We start from the raw sequence: 21,189 nt of genomic DNA on the forward strand, positions 1-21,189 counted from the left end.
TTAGAGACAAAAATTATCGCTAGTTGTTCGTAATATGCCCCCGGGTTTTTGCTTGCAGAAATCGGGAGGCGGGAGACTAGCACTGAAATCAGTAGTCACACGCCTGAATCGGGAGGGTTGGCATGTCTGAATTCTCTACAGCTGGGGCCATAAACTACATCCGCAGGGGTAGGTGATAGCCTGGGACCAGCCTGGCATCTAAAATGGCTGCCGTGCACGACAAAATTGTGGCATTGGAAAAAAGGCAAGATGGCGCAGCCGCTGGAAGAGATGTATCAACATATATCAGCCTCCTCAGCCACCCTCAGGAAACATAGGGGATTAGGATACGTCTCCCGCACCCCCTTATACCTAGTAATTTAATTAACGAAGCACAAAATGGCGAATTCCCGTTTCGCTACCAGTTTGCGGCCCAGTTCGCGGCCCGTGAAGCACTTCTACCGTGAAAAATCATTTTTTTTTTTTTTTCCCCACGGGACCCTTTAATAACCCCAACAACATTCCTAGGGGGTCAAGAGGGTGATACCTTGCCCCCTTTCATTAAATTCCCCCTTCGTTTTTCACCTCTTCTTCTCTCTCGATCCTACCGAGAGACAAGATGGCGGCCGCTCCGGACTGTCACGCAGCAAAAAAAAAAAAGCTCACGCACAGCCGCTGGAAGAGATGTATCAACATATATCAGCCTCCTCAGCCACCCTCAGGAAACATAGGGGATTAGGATACGTCTCCCGCACCCCCTTATACCTAGTAATTTAATTAACGAAGCACAAAATGGCGAATTCCCGTTTCGCTACCAGTTTGCGGCCCAGTTCGCGGCCCGTGAAGCGCTTCTACGGTGAAAAATCTTTTTTTTTTCTTTTCCCCACGGGACCCTTTAATAACCCCAACAACATTCCTAGGGGGTCAAGAGGGGGATACCTTGCCCCCTTTCATTAAATTCCCCCTTCGTTTTTCACCTCTTCTTCTCTCTCGATCCTTCCGAGAGACAAGATGGCGGCCGCTCCGGACTGTTTAGAATGTTGACAAACACCGGAGAGCCAATCAGCTTTCTGCGCGCAAAGTTCCGAAACGCGAAAAGTAAGCGGACCGGATCGCAGCCCGGAACGCTGTTACAGATATATATCTTGATTTAAACGTTAATTTCTCAAAATCCACTGAAGCACATATATTGAGACCTAGCAAAGGCACATCGGGCTAACAGTCCCTACAATTTTGCCAAGTTTCGTGCAAATCCATTCAGCCGTTCGAGCTAAAAGTGAGTCCAACCGCCCTATGGAAAAATGAATGGGAAAAACGCGTTTTGGGACCCCCCTTTTTTCTCGGCCCCCCCTTAACGAAACCCCACCAAATTTTCAGGGGCTGCTCAGAAACAAAATGTGCCATTTTCCTGAAAATTTCAGCCGATTCCGTCCACAAACGCCAAAGTTATTAGACATAGAATTTTCAAAAATCCATAGGGAATTAATCCTAATTACATATACCTACTGGCGATAGCCAGTAGGTAATATATATATATATATATATATATATATATATATATATATATATATATATAGATATAGATATAGATATATATATATATATATATATATATTACCTACTGGCGATAGCCAGTAGGTATATATAGTTAGGATTTTTTCCCTATGGGATTTCTGAAAATTCTATGTCTAATAACTTTGGCGTTTGTGGACGGAATTGGCTGAAATTTTCAGGAAAATGGCACATTTTGTTTCTGAGCAGCCCCTGAAAATTTGGGGGGGGTTCTTCAAGGGGGGGCCGAGAAAAAAGGGGGGTCCCAAAACACGTTTTTCCCATTCATTTTTCCATAGGGCGGTTGGACTCACTTTTAGCCCGAACGGCTGAATGGATTTGCACGAAACTTGGCAAAATTGTAGGGACTGTTAGCCCGATGTGCCTTTGCTAGGTCTCAATATATGTGCTTCAGTGAATTTTGAGAAATTAACGTTTTAAACAAGATATATATCTGTAACAGCGCTCCGGGCAGCGCTCCGGTTCGCGTACTTTTCGCGTATCGGAACTTTGCGATGCGAAGCTGATTGGCTCTCTGGTGTCTGTCAACATTCTAAACAGTCCGGAGCGGCCGCCATCTTGTCTCTCGGTAGGATCGAGAGACAAGAGGAGGCCAAAACAAAGGGGGAAATAAAGGAAAGGGGGCAAGGTAGACCCCTTCTGACCCCCTAGGATTGATGAGGGGGATATTATAGAGCCACGCGGGGCAAAACATTTTTTTTTTTTAAATTCCGATTTTTTCGCCGTAGAGACGCGTCCCGGTACGCGAACCGGGCAGCTAACCGGGCAGCTAACCGGGCAGCTAACCGGCAGCGTAACGGGAGTCTGAGGAGTAGCTGATTGGCTGTCAACATTGTAAACAGTCCGGAGCGGCCGCCATCTTGTCTCTCGGTAGGATCGAGAGACAAGAGGAGGCCAAAACAAAGGGGGAAATGAAGGAAAGGGGGCAAGGTAGACCCCTTCTGACCCCCTAGGATTGATGAGGGGGATATTATAGAGCCACGCGGGGCAAACATTTTTTTTTAAAAAAATTCAGATTTTTTCGCCGTAGAGACGCGTCCCGGTACGCGAACCGGGCAGCTAACCGGGCAGCTAACCGGCAGCGTAACGGGAGTCTGAGGAGTAGCTGATTGGCTGTTAACATTGTAAACAGTCTGGAGATCGAGAGACAAGAGGTGGAAAAAAAAAAGGTGTAAATGAAGGAAAGGGGTAAGGTGAACCCCTAGGATTGATGAGGGGGCTATTAAAGTTGCCCGCGGGGCAAAAGAAAAAAATATTGCGATTTTTCGCGGTAGAGGTGCTTTCCGGTACGTTAACCGGGCAGCTAACTGGCAGCGTAATGGGAGTCCGACATATTGTGTTTTTGGAACGTTTGTGATATGTGCACGTGTGGATTTTGTCTAATTAAGGTAAAAAAAATATATATATATCTTTAAGCGTGCTCTGGCGCGCTTACGTTACGGGTTTGGTTTGCGCTGCAGAGACGATACGTCACGGTTATGCGATGCATCATGAGGCGTCTCACGGGCTACGTGATACGTCACGTAATAAAGAATATATTTTACAGCTATAGATATTAGCTTTTAAAAAACCAATGAAATTCACTGAAAAAACCATAGGTTATAGACCATATATAGTTAGGAATTTGCATTTACAAAACCTTGAAAATTCACTGAAAAAACCATAGGTTATAGACCATATATAGTTAGGGATTAGCATTTACAAAACCTTATTTTACTCGCACAAAACCATTGAAATTCCATATATAGTTAGTTGCACTAACTATATATCGCTCACCCGCAATCCATTGCTAATGATGTCACATATTACATCATTCATGACATGGTCAGTGACATCACTGATGACATCACTGATGACATCTCAAATGACATCACTGATGACATCACTGATGACATCTCAAATGACTTCACTGATGACATCACTGATGACAACACCCAGTGACTGTATGTTTCTGTAAAGTTAAAATATGTCTTACATATTGAAGAATGAGTGGATGTATAAGTGTCTGGATGAAGGATTTAGTAGGTGCATGACTGACTGTATGAGTGAGTGATTAAATGTGTCTCACTGAGTGCATGGGTTAGTGACTAAACTGTCTTAATTTGGCAATCATTATATATGTTGTTCTGTAAACTGCTGCATGTTTAAATCAGTAGCTATATGAGTAACTATATGGGTTATTGAATGGTTGCCCAAGTATTTGTATGGGAGACTGAGTATGTGTGTGGGTGGCTGGGAGGTGTATGACTCTGTGCATAGATGTGTGAGCAGTTGATTAACTAAATGTATGGGTTCAAAAGTGCATGTGGAAACAGCTGTATGGGCGGTCGACTGACTGCATGAGTGTATTGGTGAGTGAATGGATATCTCAGTGCTACATGTCAAAGTAAGTACATATGTAAAACACAGTCCATGTGAGAGTTGACATATATAAATAACTGAACATAAGAGCTAGTGAATGTGAGAGTGGCTGTATCGATCATTGTGAACTTGTATCAGGGATTGTATAAGAGAGTAAATATGTGTTAGTATATGTTTGAATAAGTAAGGTGTGTATAACTGTATAGTTGAGGAAATGGAGGTGTGATTAATCTTTTGCATGACTGAGTAGGTGTGTGAGTAACTCCATGGATAAGTGACAGTCTGTGAGTGTCTGTTTATACTGATTGTATCTAAGGTTATATTAGAGTCTGAAGATGTTCATTGTATTATCACATAAATGATATCATCAGTGATGTGATCAGTAATGTCAAATGAGATGTCAGTGATGTCATCAGTGATGTCATTTGAGATGTCATCAGTGATGTCATCAGTGATGTCACTGACCATGTCATGAATGATGTAATATGTGACATCATTAGCATTGGATTGCGGGTGCGCGATATATAGTTAGTGCAACTAACTATATATGGAATTTCAATGGTTTTGTGCGAGTAAAATAAGGTTTTGTAAATGCTAATCCCTAACTATATATGGTCTATAACCTATGGTTTTTTCAGTGAATTTTCAAGGTTTTGTAAATGCAAATTCCTAACTATATATGGTCTATAACCTATGGTTTTTTCAGTGAATATATATATATATATATATATATATATATATATATTAAACACAGTCTCACCAACGTAATTTCTCCATCGATACACGGAAAGAAACAACACTGGAGCCGTTGGCTCGGTATTTGGTGCAGTTTAATCAGAATACAACGTCCTACGTGTTTCGTAGTAGACTTACTCCTTCTTCACGGGCAAGAATGTGCGTTTCAAAACAATTGATAAAGTAAAGTAAAACATCACGTGATAGTTGACATAAACAAAATACTTCGATATTTTCATCTCAATGCATTTGATCTATCAAAAGAACTCTTATTTGCTTAATTCTGCTAATATCATAATTATAGTTCGGGAAATGTCTCCATGTCAAATAATAGTGGCAAAATTGCATTTCGAGAAAAGACTCGTGGTGCCCTCATATACGCTCATCTACATCATATGTACGACCGCTTCGTTTATAACATTTGTAACGTTTGCTGTTAATATTATAAAACAATCCATAGACATTTCATCATGCTTCAGAATAAATTTCAAAATAATTACTTAAATTAAATTTGAAAACAGTGGATCCGGGGCGCGAACATTCAACCCCAAAAGAGAAAGTCTCTGCGGCTATTAGTACGATTGTTTATGTCAACTATCACGTGATGTTTTACTTTACTTTATCAATTGTTTTGAAACGCACATTCTATCGAAAACCAACAGCTGGGAATGCTATTTTGCATGCAGCGAGTCATCACCCCAAGAGTCTGATTAAAAATGTCCCATATGGCGAATTGTTACGCCTAAAAAGAAATTGTTCAGTGGAAACCGATTTCCAACAAGCTAAGCAAGATGCTAATGAACAGGGGATATTCCAAAAACGTATTACGACAGGCTTCTGACAAAGCATCTGAGATCAACAGGAGGGATCTTCTGGTGCCTAAAATGTGCCTAAAGTTGAGGAGGAGGTGAGAATGATCACCAAATTCAACACTAAATCAGGCGATCTGGTCCACTCTTTCAAAAAGAATTGGCATATCCTGACAACAGATAGGGTCCTGAAAAAACATCTATCTAAACAGCCCTTAATAACATACCGGCGCTGTCAATCACTCTCTGACCATCTGGTGAATAACCATTTCTCTCCTGAACCACAGCCCACCAATCGATCAAACCTAAAGGGTTTCTTCCCCTGTTTGCGCTGTAAAGCTTGCAAAGGGAGAAGGAAAACTTTAGAATATCCCGGTAGAACAGATGAGGAGAGACCCAACAGGAAAATTAACAAACTGTTAAATTGCAATTCAGAATATACCGTTTACTGTCTGGTGTGCCCATGCAAGAAAAGGTATATAGGCAGCACCATCAACCCCACAAAGCTTAGGATACTAGAACACATGCGAGCAATTGTCAACAAAGATAAAGCATATCCAGTTGCTCGGCACTTTGCCCAATTTCATCAAAGCAATAGAGACCAACTAAGCTTTTACTGTATCGATCAAGTAAACCGTTCTGAACGGGGGGGAGACAGAGAAAAGGCGCTCAGAATTTTGGAGTCAAGATACATCATTGACTTAAAAACGAAGACACCATGGGGCCTGAATAACGATGAAGAATTGTGGGTCCATCTCTAAACATATACATGGGATCATGTATATAGAGTTATATTCATTTCCTGAACTACCTTTATGTAACTAAAAAAACTCCCTGCAGCTTAACTCAGGCCTCTCTTCCAACATCACTGTAAACCTCAAATTCTAATACAATACTTTAGCCCATACAGGGCCACACAAACGAAAAAGAAAGGGGAATAAAAACATTAATTGAGATATACAAAGATACATAGGGGGATACACCCCGACAGGTCTTAGAAAATTAGAATCATTTATGATTGTATTAGGAACTAATGTCTCTGCATTATATTCCTCTCAAAGTATTGGTACGAAAAATACTGTGCACTTGAATATTGAACTGTTTTATGTATGTAATGTTTTTAATTGAGCACTACGCACTTTATTTTATGACGCCATTACTTAAGCTTTAGCCTGTAAATAGATGAGAGGTATACACTAAAAGATGGCCGCCACGTTGACACAATGGAACATCGTCGATGTCAATGATTGTAGTTTCGGTCATTTGGCTTTAAAATGGCGTCACTTTACAAACACAAACTGACACTGACGAAGCTGGATTAGCGAAACGCGTGTGTCAGGGGTGAAGGGGGGTTTGCATTAAAGAATTTTCATAGCGGATTCCAGTGTGCTTGCCATTTCTTCAACTGGATAGTTGGATGTTTTGCAATATATAGGTATACACCTGTTACAACGCATTTGTTACAACGCACTACCATTACAACGCGACTTTTACAACGCATACCATTACAACGCATTGCGCTGGGGGGCGCTCTAGGATAGGGAATAAGTATAATTTACTATCCAACACCTTCCCTAGGGTCCACGGGGACTGGAGTTAGAATAGTAAATTATACTTACCACTATCCAGCACCTCAAAGCGCTATGCGTTGTAATGGCATGCGTTGTAATGGTCGCGTTGTAATGGTAGGTAGTTGTAACGGTATGCGTTGTAACATGGTACATCCCAATATATATATATATATATATATCTATATATATATATATATATATATATATATATATATATATATATATATATATATATATATATATATATATCGCTCAAAATTTCCTCAATATCAAGAAGAAAAACAGCACAGTTGAAAGGGGGCGATTTCAACAGGCTTTATTGTTAAAGCGAACAAACGCGTTTCAGCATTTAGCCTTCGTCTGTGTCCATGACACCCTACTCGTGACCGGCTAATAAAGTTCTCACAATTCAGTGGCAATTGACAAGGGACTACACCCCTCTGTACATATTGAAGCGCCATCTTGGAATGTGTTATACTATACACATTAACATAGAAGTATTATTTAGCCATAAATCGGCTCACTTTTGGTCGCATACAATTACATAGGGTATAAAAACAATTAAATGGAACATACCATCCAATCTTGCCATGGATCGGCTTGAGTCCCTCAAAGAATAGCCACAAACATTGTGATCAACATCAATCTCAGTACAGTTAATAGTACTAGAGCCAAAACAATGGCAGATTGTGCTCTATTGAAGTGACTCATAAAAATAGCAACCATCCCCCGTCTGGCACCCACGTCATAATCACAGAATCAGTGTGATGTTCAATAGTACAATTACATTGCACCTCTGCACACCTATACTCCTGGTGCACTGGTATTCATATACTCTACAATTGGCCTCGACTTTATTGTTCCATTAGCATAATTTTTCAGACATGAACCTACCTAACTCCCTACATTGGCATGTAACAGATTTACCCTTCTTTGTTGCTTCTTGTGGCTTTCATGACACTGGCTAGCTTTGACGACTGCCATGCTTTTTTTTGGCTTATGGAAACATATAATGTGTTAAACCACAAAGCAGATTTCAATGAAATAACAAGCATATAGAGGGCATTTGCTGTCAATAGAAAAAAATGCAATTCGTAAAATTTCTTACCTGTGTTCTAAACATTTGGACCTGGTTTTTGCAGTAACTCAGGTTTTCCATTCTGACATAGGGCAATCGTGAGGCTGTTCACCCTGCTTTACAATGTGTTTTTGTCTCTTACTGAAGACCGGCTTAAGACTGTCATTTGATACTTAAGCCAGTCCTAAATAATGCTGATAATTTTATTAAACCTTCATAAATTAGGCCCTCGCGCCATGTTGGAAACAGTCTGAAGGCTGTTTAAATTTAGATTTCTCCTTCGTGAATCAGTCCCCAGAAGGTTAACTGGCAGCACAGCACCGTGTATTTTGTGAATTTCTGTCAAGGTGTACAGATGGTGCTCTCTGGAGGTATTTATAGTCTAATTTCAAGCATTCAGACTACATTTAGAAATAAGAAGGAGGGAATCTGTTTGGTACACTTAAACACTGACAAAAATGATGTCGTCACCCAAAAGACATTAAACTGAATTATCTCACTAATATAATTATCAGGCCTGCTGCATACTCATTTTTTGACGTTCTATTGTCCTCACGTTTTTTGTAATTGAAGTAGGAATTACTCATGTCATTCGCTCATAAATATCTTAGCTTTGTTTTCATCACTTCACCGGTAAATTTTAAATCTTTTTAAACGTTTGTTCATGGCACTATTTTATCTTGAATTAAAATATTCTTATGTGTTTACATATTAGGATTCGAAAAGCTTATTTTTGCATGTTTATTTTGATTCTGTGAAATAAACTCCATAGCATCAGTGGAAAAGGATCGAGGAAGACCATGATTAAATTGCGATTAAATTGTTCATAGTAAAATGCAGTTGGCTGTAAAATTATTGATTTGCAAATCTCAAACTGCAAGGATAATGGTGAGCAATGTTGTGACAAGTGTCCTATACAATACTGAAATCTCCATGAAATACTCTGAAGTGTCAGGTGCAGCTGCGGCCTGTGCAGGTAAGAGCGGATTGGCGTGGGGCCCGGGGGCTAGTTCGACTGATGAGGACGAGGAAAAAAAAATGTTTTATTTAGTTTTTGCTCGTGGTCTGTCAAATCCCCCCAAACCCAGCCCCATTGACCCACCGCTCTTACCAGTACGGGCAGTGGCTGGTCAGGTGGCCAATAATGACTGGTATATGTCTTATGCTCCACCAAAGTCAATGGTTTTCATTTCCGTTTCTCCCTCTTTAATTTAGAATATTCTATTCTTAGTGTGTGAAATGTACAAATGGCCTGATTTGGTTGGTATCTCAGACTAAGGCAGAAATAAAAAGTAAAAGGCCCTCTATCCCTCATTATACTCTCAGATGCAGCTCAAGATCATAACAAGGGGCAATGGACTTAAACAACCCAAGAAGCCACCGGCAGTAGAATATAATGACTTCTTCAAAGGCATATATGAGTTTCATTTTAAATAGCATGCTGAGTCCTCTCCTGATCACCACTAATTCGAGTGAAGCACAAGGAGAAGCAGATGCAGAGACGTGTAACAAGGGTAATAGGATGGGCCGACCATAGGTTAGATCTCCCTACTACCGACAAATCCACGTCAAACTTTTAGAAAATAAATCAAAGCTGAATTTTAGTTGGTTTAAGCCAACCAAAATAGAAGTCATATTTTGCATTATATTTCTAATGGAAACAAGGGGCATTCTGTGCAGGGAAATTCAGTGGCAAACTTTTTATGGTTCCTGTATTTGTCTAGGTTTTATCTAATGTTAGGCTCTTTCCGGGCGGTTGGGGCATGAGTTTGTACTGGAATTGGAATTCCACGATGGGTAGATATTATTGCATTGTCAATTTGTTTTACACACGATTTTCACCAAGTAATACCTGGTGAACTTTGTGGGCAGAAAAAGTGCACCCATCCAAGTTTTTGCCACCTGAAACAAGGCAAAAATGCAGTATTCCCAAGTTATGTTCCATTTGGAGGTAAGGAATTCAGAACAATGTGTTAATGCTGTGGTAATACTGCACATGGTAAATCCAACACCCAAGGGTATCAGCTTTTCCTGAGTGCAATATTACCACACAAGAAGACTGCATGACTCAAATTGAGCCATAAGTATTATTAGAAAGTACATGAATTGGGTAAATGCTTGAGGGCATGGTAGAAATCTATATATTTTCGAAATACGATTTCAGTACTGATGTACAGACATAATTAACTGACTCTTTCTCAAGTAACTGGCAGATGTAGTGGATCCACTTCCACGTCAGCCAATATTGGACAGTGTTAGGGACCCTGTTAGACCCTCTAACTCATATACACCCAGATTCATGAAGAACACATTTTGCGATTCCTTAATAGCAAAATTTACCGATTCGCTATTAAGGAATAGCAAAATGCTATTCATCACGAAATCACTCAAGAAATAGCGATTTCTAATTATTCCTTAATTGCGACTCACAAATTGCGAGTCGCAATTAAGGAATATCTCCCCATTCATTCCTATGGGCCTAGAGGCCCATAGGATTGAATGGGAAGACACTCACAATTTGCTAATAGCAAATAGCGATTTGCAAAATGAAATTGCGATTTCAAGGGTGCAGGGTTGTCCAAAGGACACCCTGTAGCACCCCTGAAATGTGAATTTACACTGATATTGTGCACACACATGTCCAAAGGGCATGTGTGTGTGTAACATGCAACTTAGAAAAATGCATTTAAATGCATTTTTCTAAGTTTTTGCTATTTACCACAAGGTTTGACTTCGTGGTAAATAGTGGTCCTAAATTGCGAATTCGCAATTTTTAAATGTTTCATGAATAGCATTTAAGGAATCTCTAATAGAGATTCTTTAAATGCTAATCCTTGCAAATTTGCGAATTCTTTTTTAGCGATTTTTGCATTTGGGATGATGAATCCCAAATGCAAAAATTCCACTCGCAAAAGGCCAGATTCTCAGAATCTGGCCCTTTTGCGAGCGCATTTCGCTTGATGAATCTGGCTGAAAATGTTTAGTTATCTCTGATTGGACAATGAGAGGAGAAAGGACATACTCCAAATATTTGACTTGGTGGGAAGTATGGTAGAAATGTCATATTATTTTTGATATCCTCTAACAAAAAAGAGATAAACTGATTAAAAATTCGAAAAAGTTCTGCTGAACCTAAGTCCTAATTAAATTGCTGTATAACATATTTGTTATTATGTGTATTGTTTTTATGTTCATCATTTTATATGCATCGTTTGTAAGGTTTAGTGTTAAACAAATGAAATTTACAATAGAAAATAAATGAAGTTATTGAGTTCCAATGTAAAGAAATGATGGTACGTTACACAAAATTGGTGAATTTGATCCTGACGTCCTGGTCAGACTTACCATTATTCTTACATATATGTTTGCAGGGCTTCCTGCGGCCACTCTGCAGACATGCATAAGACATGAACTCTCCTCCAATACTTACTGCTTTAAAGTCATTAGGGTGCCATTTCCATGGTTCCTCAGAGTAAGTGCACATGTGGTAAGGGAGGAAATATAAACATTAATCTGTGAAATTAAAATGTACATTATCTTAAATTGCATGACTCACTAGAGGTGCCTGTGCCTCTACAAGAACCTTTATCAGGCAAAGCACTGATTGGTACGACTTTACCCCTGGTTACGGAACTTGGTCGTCCATGGAAGATGCTGTGCCTTGATTGCAAAAGCGGAGGACAACGTGTTTCTTGTTTTTTTCAAGGCGCTTTTTTTTTTAATGAGGACGTGACTTCTCTTGAGGTCGCAGAAAACGTTAGATTATAGAAAGAAAAACATAGTTAAGTAAAACATTTCTGAAAAGGATGGATCAGTTATTGATGGCTCGACATGTTGTTTATATTGTTATTAATCGGCGTTCATTTAATATATGCAAAGATTATATTTTTTAAAGTGCAGCTCCCCTTTACTTGAGCCAAAGACGGCAAAAATAATCGAAACTTCCTCTGGGGTTCATTTATTATATTGTCTTGAGTAAGCAAAGAAAACACAGTGAAGGCTTTCTGTTTTGTTCTTAGTGCACTACAACAGTCAGAGGGCAGCATTGTGTCTGATGGGTCATCGGTATTGTAATTGTAATAGTGCATTTATATAGCGTGTATTAACCCTAATGAGGCGTCTAAGCGCTTTTTTGATGAGCAGCACGCTACTCCGGAACCCAAAAAGGATTAGTGATGAGTTAATAAAGGGAAGTATGAAATTAATTTGAGCAGTGGACATGGTATTTAAATTTTATCTCATTGGATGATGGTTCTAAAATGCAGCATTTTCCACACAAGAAATCTCAGTCACAGTCCCAACTCTTTACCATTGATATTAGTTTATATATGCAAGTTCAAAACCCATCTGATTTATTTAGATTTTTTAAACTACAGTTAAACAAAACTATAAGGGTGCACAGTTATATAGGTATTATGGTTAAAGGCAAGGACATCATATACGCTTTGGTGTGGGTCAGGTTTGCTCACTTTGCCAGAAAGAGGAAAACTACACTAAATAAAATAAACCCACAAGAAGGCCTACAGTTCTTGCTGACATATTTGACAAGATCTGTTTTAACTCAAATGATAGAAGATCAGTAGAGAATGAGTATTGCTGCAACTCACAGCTGGTTTGGTACCCTTTTTAACTTCCTACACTTATTTGTCAAGTTTCAGGAGGCAAGCAATAGAGAAGTGCCCGAAAAGCAGGAGGGCGATTTCACATGGAAGGTTTTTGGGCTTCTGAGAGTCTTGCACCTGTAAATTGGAGTAGGTTCTGCTTCAATATGTTAAGGGCCATATTTATCACCTGGTTTGTGTCGATTTATGAAGTCACGCAAAGCCACTTTAGATATTGGAGGCCATAGCAGACACAAAAGCTACCCTTCACCAAGACATAAGCACAGTGGTGGTAGGGTTGGGTCTCTTTCGACAGGAACATAAGAAGCTCTCTGAGAGAGTGAAGGGTGCTGAAGCTAACATTTCTGAGATAGCCCCTGCACAAAAGGCCCTGGAACAGCAGGTGGGAACCATCTCGGACAGGGTGGGTGTTTTGGAACGGAGAGCTGAAGATGCAGAGGGGTGCAACTACCGGAACAATGTTTGAATTGTAGACCAGCCGGAGAGAATCGAGAGCAACTACATGGTGGCCTATCTGGAGTGATGTCTACATTCTGTGGTGGCGCCTGAGGGCCTATCGCCTTTTTACACTCTTGAGAGGGCCCACAGGTTCCGGGCCAGGCCCCCGGCACCTGGGCGCCCACCAAGACCGGTAGTTGTCTGCATGCTTCATTTCTGGGATAGGGCTTTACTGTTACGGAAGGACGGCACAGAAGGTCCCTACACAGTGGATAACAGTAAGGTTTCCCTTTTCCCAGACTACACCCTGGAGGTGCAAAAGAGGTGGGCCTCCTTCTTGGAGGTTAAGAGGGCCCTGTGGGAGGAGGGTCTACAGTACTCCCTGCTATTCCCAGCCCGTTTGCGGATCGTGTTGGATGGCACCACCCATTTTTGTGGAAGGCCTGGGACTGGATTTAGTCCTTTAATCAAGGGCCTCTCGGCCTGTGGGCCTTGGAGCTGAATTGAGGAAACCAGCAAAACTTGGGAAGTGCTCCCTGAGGTGCTCCCGGAGGGGAGCTCCCAAGAAACTGACCATTTCCCAAACCGAGAGAGAGAGGGCGAGAAGCTCTGCAGGCAGTTGCGGCACTGATGCAGGGCAGGAGCCCTACCCCTGTAGCGGCAGCCCATTCCTCGAAAGTTACTGGAGACATTGACTCAGACTCGTCCCACAGTGACAGTGGGAAGATGCCGGTGGTGATGCCAGGCACAACTGATGAAGTTATTTGAGACACCTTGAACGTGGTGATGTCTGACACATTCGGGCAGCCTCCATACTGATCTGTTGACGGGGATTCCTGGAACAGGGCTTATCAAGTTTCGTGGGGCCGGCGCAACCAGCACTGCTTGTGCTCTGCAGCTATGTTGTTCTCTGCTCCTATTGCCCACCCCACTTTGAGAACCTTACTAGTGTAAGGCCTCACTAAGGGTCCTGCTCCACATGTTGTTTGGATTATTGACCGTTGTCGGGATGTCCTGGGCTTGGGGAGTTGTTCTTGATGTGGGTTTCTTAGTTATTGTTTTCCCTTTTTTGTTTATTCGGTTGTTTGCGGAGGAGGGTGGTGGCGCATGCACTGGGGAATGGGTGGGGGTGCTCCCTCATGACACCCTTTGGAGGGTTCCTGTATAAAGGATGGGTACACATAACAATGTTAGGTTCATCACATGGAACATTTGTGGAATGGGAAAAATAGCCAAGCGTCATGACATATACTCCTACCTTTGACGTAGGGATGTGCGCCTTTCTCCAGGAGACACATCTCAATGCAGAGGAGGCCGGAAGGGTGCAGAAGAGGTGGCGGGGCAGATTTTTGCGACCACCTTCTCGGCCTTTGCCAGAGGGGTTTAGGTTTGGGTGAAACCTAAGGTCCCTCTCCTACCTGAACGTACATGGTTGGATCCGGAGGGGAGGTATGTCAGGATGATTGGCGGGGGGGGGTTGACCCTAGGCAGAATATATGCCCCTAACGAAGATCAGATTGGTTTCCTGGAGTCCTTCTCCGCCTCTCTGGCCCAATACCTGACAGGTTCCCTCATATTGGGGGGTGATTTTAACTGTGTGGCAGACATTACTTTCGACCGCTCGCATCCTCCCATGCCGGGGACCCAATCACATCGTACTGCATCAGGTTTCTGGGCCTGGATCTCCAATTGGGGGTTGCAGGACTCCTGGAGACTACAACACACAAATTATGGGGAGTACTCTTTCTTTTCCCCAGTATACCAAGTTCATACAATACTTGATATGTTCCTCTGCTCCCCCGGGTTTAATTGTTTGGTGTCTCATACAGAGTATGTGGGGGGGTCAGATAAAAGCCCATTACTTATGCTATACCAGTCACTGGGTCAGCGCCCCCTGATCCTGACTTGGAAACTGAACCCGCTCCTACTTGATGATGCCCCCTTCTGGTCCTCACTGGAAGCATTGATCTACAATTACTTCTCTACTAATTCAAACACAGTCTTCACTGCATTTAAGGTTGTGGTGCGAGGTCACTGTATGGCTCAAGCATGTGCGGTAGTTAGGGAAATTAAGAGTAAATTGTTGGATTTGGAGGGGTCTCTCCATAGCCTGGATAACTTTTAGGGTATAGGCGACGCAGCCTTACCATCCTTACCCAAAGAGCGGGCACAATGCAACGAAGCTCTGGGGAGGCTGTGGTGTTATAACTATAAGGACTATTTAGGCAAGGTGCAATTGGAGGAAGGAGGGTGGGCCAACTGCTAGTGGGTTTAATCAGCCCTGAGATGGGGAACGCCTTTATCACATGGCTTGGCTTAGTTACGGGAGATACAGTGAACGACCATGATGTTAATAATAACACATTTTTGCGATACTATGAGTGTCTGTATGAAGCCCCGGCTGCGGTCCTCTTGTACGATATTCGTGACTTTCTGGCTCCTCTGTAACCCCGCATGGTTGAGGAGGAAGATCAGGAGGAACTGGGAGGGCTGGTCTTGGTGCAAGAGGTTAGGACCGCTATAGCTGCATTGGTGCAGGGTAAGTCGCCAGGGCCTGACGTCCTCCCGGACGAATTTTACCAGCGGTTTGTTGATGTCTTAGCGCCGCATTTGGTTACGCTATATGCAGAAGCTTATGAGGCCGGGGGTTGCCTGAATCCACCCAGACAATGTTAGTGATCCCTCTCCCCAGTCCAAGAAACCTGATCTGGGAGTAAGAGACTATCGGGCACTCTCCATGCTAAACTTAGCCTTCAAGATTTTGAGTAAAGTATTAGCAGGTAGGTTGCTCCCGCATATGAAATCCCTGATTAACCCCAACCGGGTTTATCCCCACTCGTAGCTCCTTAGGCTCTACTACGTGCTTTATCACGCGGATACTCGGGCCTTGCAGAAAGCGGCAGTTCTCTCGGTAGATCTAGAGAAAGCGTTTGACATAGTAAGCTGGGAGTACTTGTTCGCGGTGAGGCGTTGCATAGGTTCGTGTGGCGACCAGGTGCGGTGGGTACATCTTCTCTATGCCTCACCCACTGTGAGGGTCAAGACAGGACGAGCCATATCTAGGCCCTACAGGATTTCTCGTTGCTCCCAACAGGGCTGTCCTCTTTCCCACCTCCTGTTTACCTTGGCCATGGAGCCCTTGGCGGAGCGGTTCCAACAGGGGAGGGGCGGGATGGGATTGACTTTAGGCAGACATTGTCTTCACGTCTCTGTAAGCAGATGACTTGTTGCTGTATCTTATGAAGGCTATTGGGGGGGGTCGCCGTGGCCTTGCAGATCCTCAGTGATTTTGCTGTCCTCTCGGGCCTTAGGGTCAACAGAGCTAAGACCTATCTATTTCCCATAGCCGGGCCCTTACCCAGGCCGGAGTATATACTGCCTGATATACTCTGGGCGTAGTGTACATTTAAATATTTGGACATTCACATTTTTTATGACCTGGAGGATCTAAAGGTTGGGAATCTAGGTAAGACGTTGCGCTCACTCCGCTCTTGCTTTCATTTCTGGGATTCTTTACAATTGCCCTACATGGCCAGGATTACGCTGTCTAAGATGGTAATGTTGCCTAGGCTGCTCTATTTTCTGTGAAACTTCTGGTTCTGATGCTGAGAAGCTGGTTTAAACCTCTGCACGCTCTCCTGCGGCTCTTGGTCTGCGGTAATGAACGCCTGCAAGTGTCCCTGCAGATCCTACAGCACCCTGTTTTGGAAGGAGGTTTTGGGGTGCTAAATGTCAAATTGTATATGCGGGCCGCCCAGCTCCAATAATTGGAGCAATTGTCGGAGGAGGTGAACGAGGAAGGAACGTGCTTATCGGATCCAGGGGCTAGTCATGGACTAGTGATGGCAAAACTCTTACTGCTGGCCACGTCGGTCCCCTGCTGCTCTCTTTTCCAGCGTACAGCTTTCCAGGCGTGGATACGAAGCTCCAGCGGGTGGCAGCACCCGGCAAGGTATTCCCCCTTGATTCCCATAGTGGGTCTTTCGCACGGGGACCCTCAGTCTTTATTTACGGATGCACAAATGGCAAGATGGTCGGTGGCTGGTCTGGAAACTGTAGGGGATACTTATTTCGACAAAGCTCTGATCCCATTTGCAGACCTGATGGAAGATAGTGGACTCCCCCAGACCAGTTCCTGCGTTATGAAGCATTGACACACACCTTTTTGCAGCTATCGGGCTCTGGAAGGGAGGAGCCAGATACGCACCCTATCCTTCATGCGATACTGACCCTTGGCGTGGCGGGACATCTAGTAAAATGTCTACATGCTGCCCTGGTGAAGGCCTCACCTGGCCCACTGGACAGATTTGAACCCGTTGGGACACGATGGGGGGACAGTCCTCACAGATCCAGAGTGACGTAAAGTTTCGAGATATTCTGGGAAAGTTTCCCGAAACACCCGACTGAAGTACACACAATTTCATTACATGCATATGAATTATATGACAGCGCATCAGCTCAATGTGACATACGGAGGGGAAGTGAGACTATGCCCCAGATGTGCAAATCCAGATGCTGACTTTGTACATATGACTTGGGATTGTCAGGAGATACGCCCCTATTGAGAGGCGGTGTTGCTTAAGATCAAGGAGGTGCTCGGGAGGGAGCTGACCTTGACTCTTCAGACATGCTTGTTGGGCCTATTCACCAGACCGCCTAAATTCAAAGTCGGGAACTGCTTAATTGATCTTGTCCTGGGCTTTGCTAAATGTAGGATTGCGATGGAGTGGAAATCTGTGAGGGGCCCATTGATCTCAGTTTGGAATCAGGATGTCATCGCGTGGGCGGGAACAGAGGGCAGGGCTTTGGCGTGGAAGGAGGCCAAAGAGATGAGGAAGCTTCCTATGGCTCAACACTGACAGGAAATATTAGCAGTATAGGAGGTGCCAGCGGGGTCGGGCAGTGATGAAGGAGAGTCAGATCATTTGTCGCGAACGAATAACGAGTCCCAGGTGATTGAGCCGAGGTCATGGAGGGCCTCAAATCCCTGATTTAAGGAGGGAGATAGATGTGGCTTGCATCCTGCCACGGATGGGACTACCATGGTAGTAGAGTTTCGATAACAGGGGGTTCACCTTCTCTAGCCCAGCCTCTTCTTTGTGGGTTGGAATTGTTCTTGACCTTACTAGACATTAGCATATCTAAGTGTCTACACCATTCCTCCGCACTAGTTACTCTTTGCTTGTTTACATTACATTTTTTCCTCTTTTCCTTTTTTTTTTGGTATTGATTGCATTCCTAAAATACTAATGGCATATTATGACTCAACTTGTGAACAGGCAGGCACACAGTGAACTGGTATCAAACGACTCCCTAAATACACCATTGTGAGATAATTTTGTACGGGTGGAGCTAACACCCCTGATTGTAGATGGTAAAGGCAGTCACATTATGCTTTGTCTCCCTTTTCTTAGTTTTTTGTTTTATGTGTCAGATTTTTCGCCTGGTTGTATCCTAATGCATGCAGTTTGTAAAATGCCAATAAAAATATATTAAAAAGAAAAGCACATTTCTATAAATATGCCCCTAAGAGCCTTCAACAATTAAAGAATTAGTTAGTCAGTTAACACAACTAGAAAGCTCCCTCACCAGAGCATAATCTACTCACTACTGAGCCCAATCACAAAATCCAGCATTACTTAAGACTGCCTTAAGTCAGATTTATGAAGTCACGCAAAGCCACTTTGCTTGGCTTTGAGTGGCTCTAGAAATCTGGATTAATGCAATGCAGCCCAAATCCCTGTGTTGTGTTACTATGCCCTGAGTAGGTGTTCCATGAGCATTGCATGATTGTTCATATGTAACTCCCATGGTTTTTGACGCATTCTAAGATTTAGAAGACCTTGTAAACCTAGAAGTGCACCATCAGAAAACACCTCTCCAGGTGAGGCGTAATGAACAGAAATATCTTTATTTCTCCTTGTTACTTCCTATTTCTATGTGTGCTGCATTTGGCAACACACATAGAAAGAGGGTAAAGATTGTCAGTATTGTTTTTGTGCAGGCAGGTGCTCTTTCCTACACAAAATCAATCCTGCCTACAACACAGGCAGCCTTGCTCCATGATGCAAGGATGCCTGAATTGGCGCTAGGCTGCCAAAACTGCACCAGTGCAAGGGAAAAGAACAGGAATGTGCCATATTGGAGTAATAAGGTACCGTATTGAATAAATGTGGCCCATTCCTGCCTTTACCCTGTGATACAGAGCAGCGCAGCAAGGTGACTTGCTGCCCTACGCCACAAATTTCATAAATATGCCCCTAAGAGCCTTCAAAAATTCAAGAATTGGTGTCAGTCAGTTATGTACAACTAGATAACTTCCTCACCAGAGCATAATTTACACACTACTGAGCCCATCACGAAATCTAGCATTACTTAAGACTGCCTTAAGTTACGCCAATGTCTATCCTCAATTCACACTTGTTGGGGAATGTGCATAATGCTCCTTCCCAAACAGCTTAGTACTCTTAAATATCTGTATTAAGTGAATTCAGTTCACTAAAAACATACACATCTGCTGCTGTTTTCAAGGGCCTCCAACGCGCCTATCTCCTGATTTTGACAAAAATATGACACATTCCACATATGAAGAGGTTGTAAGCCCGGAATTCTAGTTTATCCTAAAAAAACTGAGTGAATTGTCCGAACACATTACAATAGTCAAAGCTCCTTTTGAAAAAAACTCCTAATTGCCCAAAGGATTAAAGTGCATTAAACTTTTATACTTTTTAAAGTTTTATAATCATACGGTTCGATGATCTAGCTCAGGGCCATGAAGTCATGATTTTGGTAATCATGATAAAGCATTGGGACTGTGAATGTGCATTCTTGTGTGGCAGGATCGTCATTGTTGCAAAAAACTCTGACTTGCCTTCACGATTTAAATGATTGATAGGAGTTAAAGAGCTTTATTAATTGTGACACTGAACTAACCGTGCCGAATGAGGCATGTGTTTATTAAACTACACTCTCTAAGCCACATGCTTCCAATTGTGAAATTGCAACATTTTCAGAAGATACTGACATACACATGCATCAAAGTCCGGTTTTGCGATTCCTAATTTTCGATTTATACCGAGTCGCAAATAAGGAATCACAAAACGGGATGCATGATTGAAAGTGCATACAATTTGCGATTCGGTAAAAATCGCAATTTTTACCGAATCGCAAATATTATGCGTATTCCAATTTGCGATTTCGCAATTCCCCGTGATTCCTATGGGCCAAAAGGCCTGTAGGAATCAGTGGGAATTGCGAATTCGCAAATTAAAATTCGCAAAATGTTGATGCATTCCATGGCTGGGGGGAGGGTCCAAAGGACCCCCCCTGCACCCCTGAAATGTATTTTGAAGTGCATGTACAAACACACAGGTCCTAAGGACATGTGTGTCTGTAACATGACAGTGTTTTGAAATGCATATTAGAGCATTTTAACACATTTTCGTAAATACCACGAAGTTCAACCTCGTGGTAATTTGCACCCCCTATTTGCGATTTCGCAATTTTAAAATTACTCATGCATTGCTTTTAAGGAATCGCAAATTTGCGATTCCTTAAAAGCAATCGCATTTTTGGAATTCGCTAAAAATAGCGATTTCACCAAAAATGCTTGATGCATCCCAGAAACCTATTCAGGAATCGCAAACGGCCGAATTTTGCGATTCGCACCGTTTGCACTTCCTAAATAGGTTGATGCATGTGGGCCTGAGTCTGCCACTTAATATTCGAAATGTAAGTAAGATTCTGATCCACACGGCATGTTCGACTTTTGATGTGTATGATTTGCATACTTGTCCTTTTCAAGGATGAGATATACATGAAAAATACAAAACAAGTCAACTTTAAAATTAATAGTGCTCTTCTAAATGGATTTGACATATACTGGGCAGTTTATCAATGATATAACCACACTTTAGAGGCATATTAAGCAACATTTTAGATGCTGTCCTTTAGACATTCTTCAGTGGCATATTTCATGGTTGACAGGTTGTTATTTCCTATGGCACGAGCGATCATGACATTGA

General features: G+C 42.5%; 1 protein-coding gene across 50 annotated transcripts in view; it reads right to left on the minus strand.

Annotated features, from left to right (window-relative positions):
* The window catches only part of LOC147708230 (uncharacterized), a 2,035,583-nt gene that overhangs the window by 1,833,425 nt on the left and 180,969 nt on the right, over nucleotides 1-21,189 (minus strand). The window lies entirely within an intron of this gene.

The sequence above is a fragment of the Lissotriton vulgaris genome, chromosome 6, assembly GCF_964263255.1.
Source record: "Lissotriton vulgaris chromosome 6, aLisVul1.2, whole genome shotgun sequence".
NCBI lineage: Eukaryota > Metazoa > Chordata > Amphibia > Caudata > Salamandridae > Lissotriton > Lissotriton vulgaris.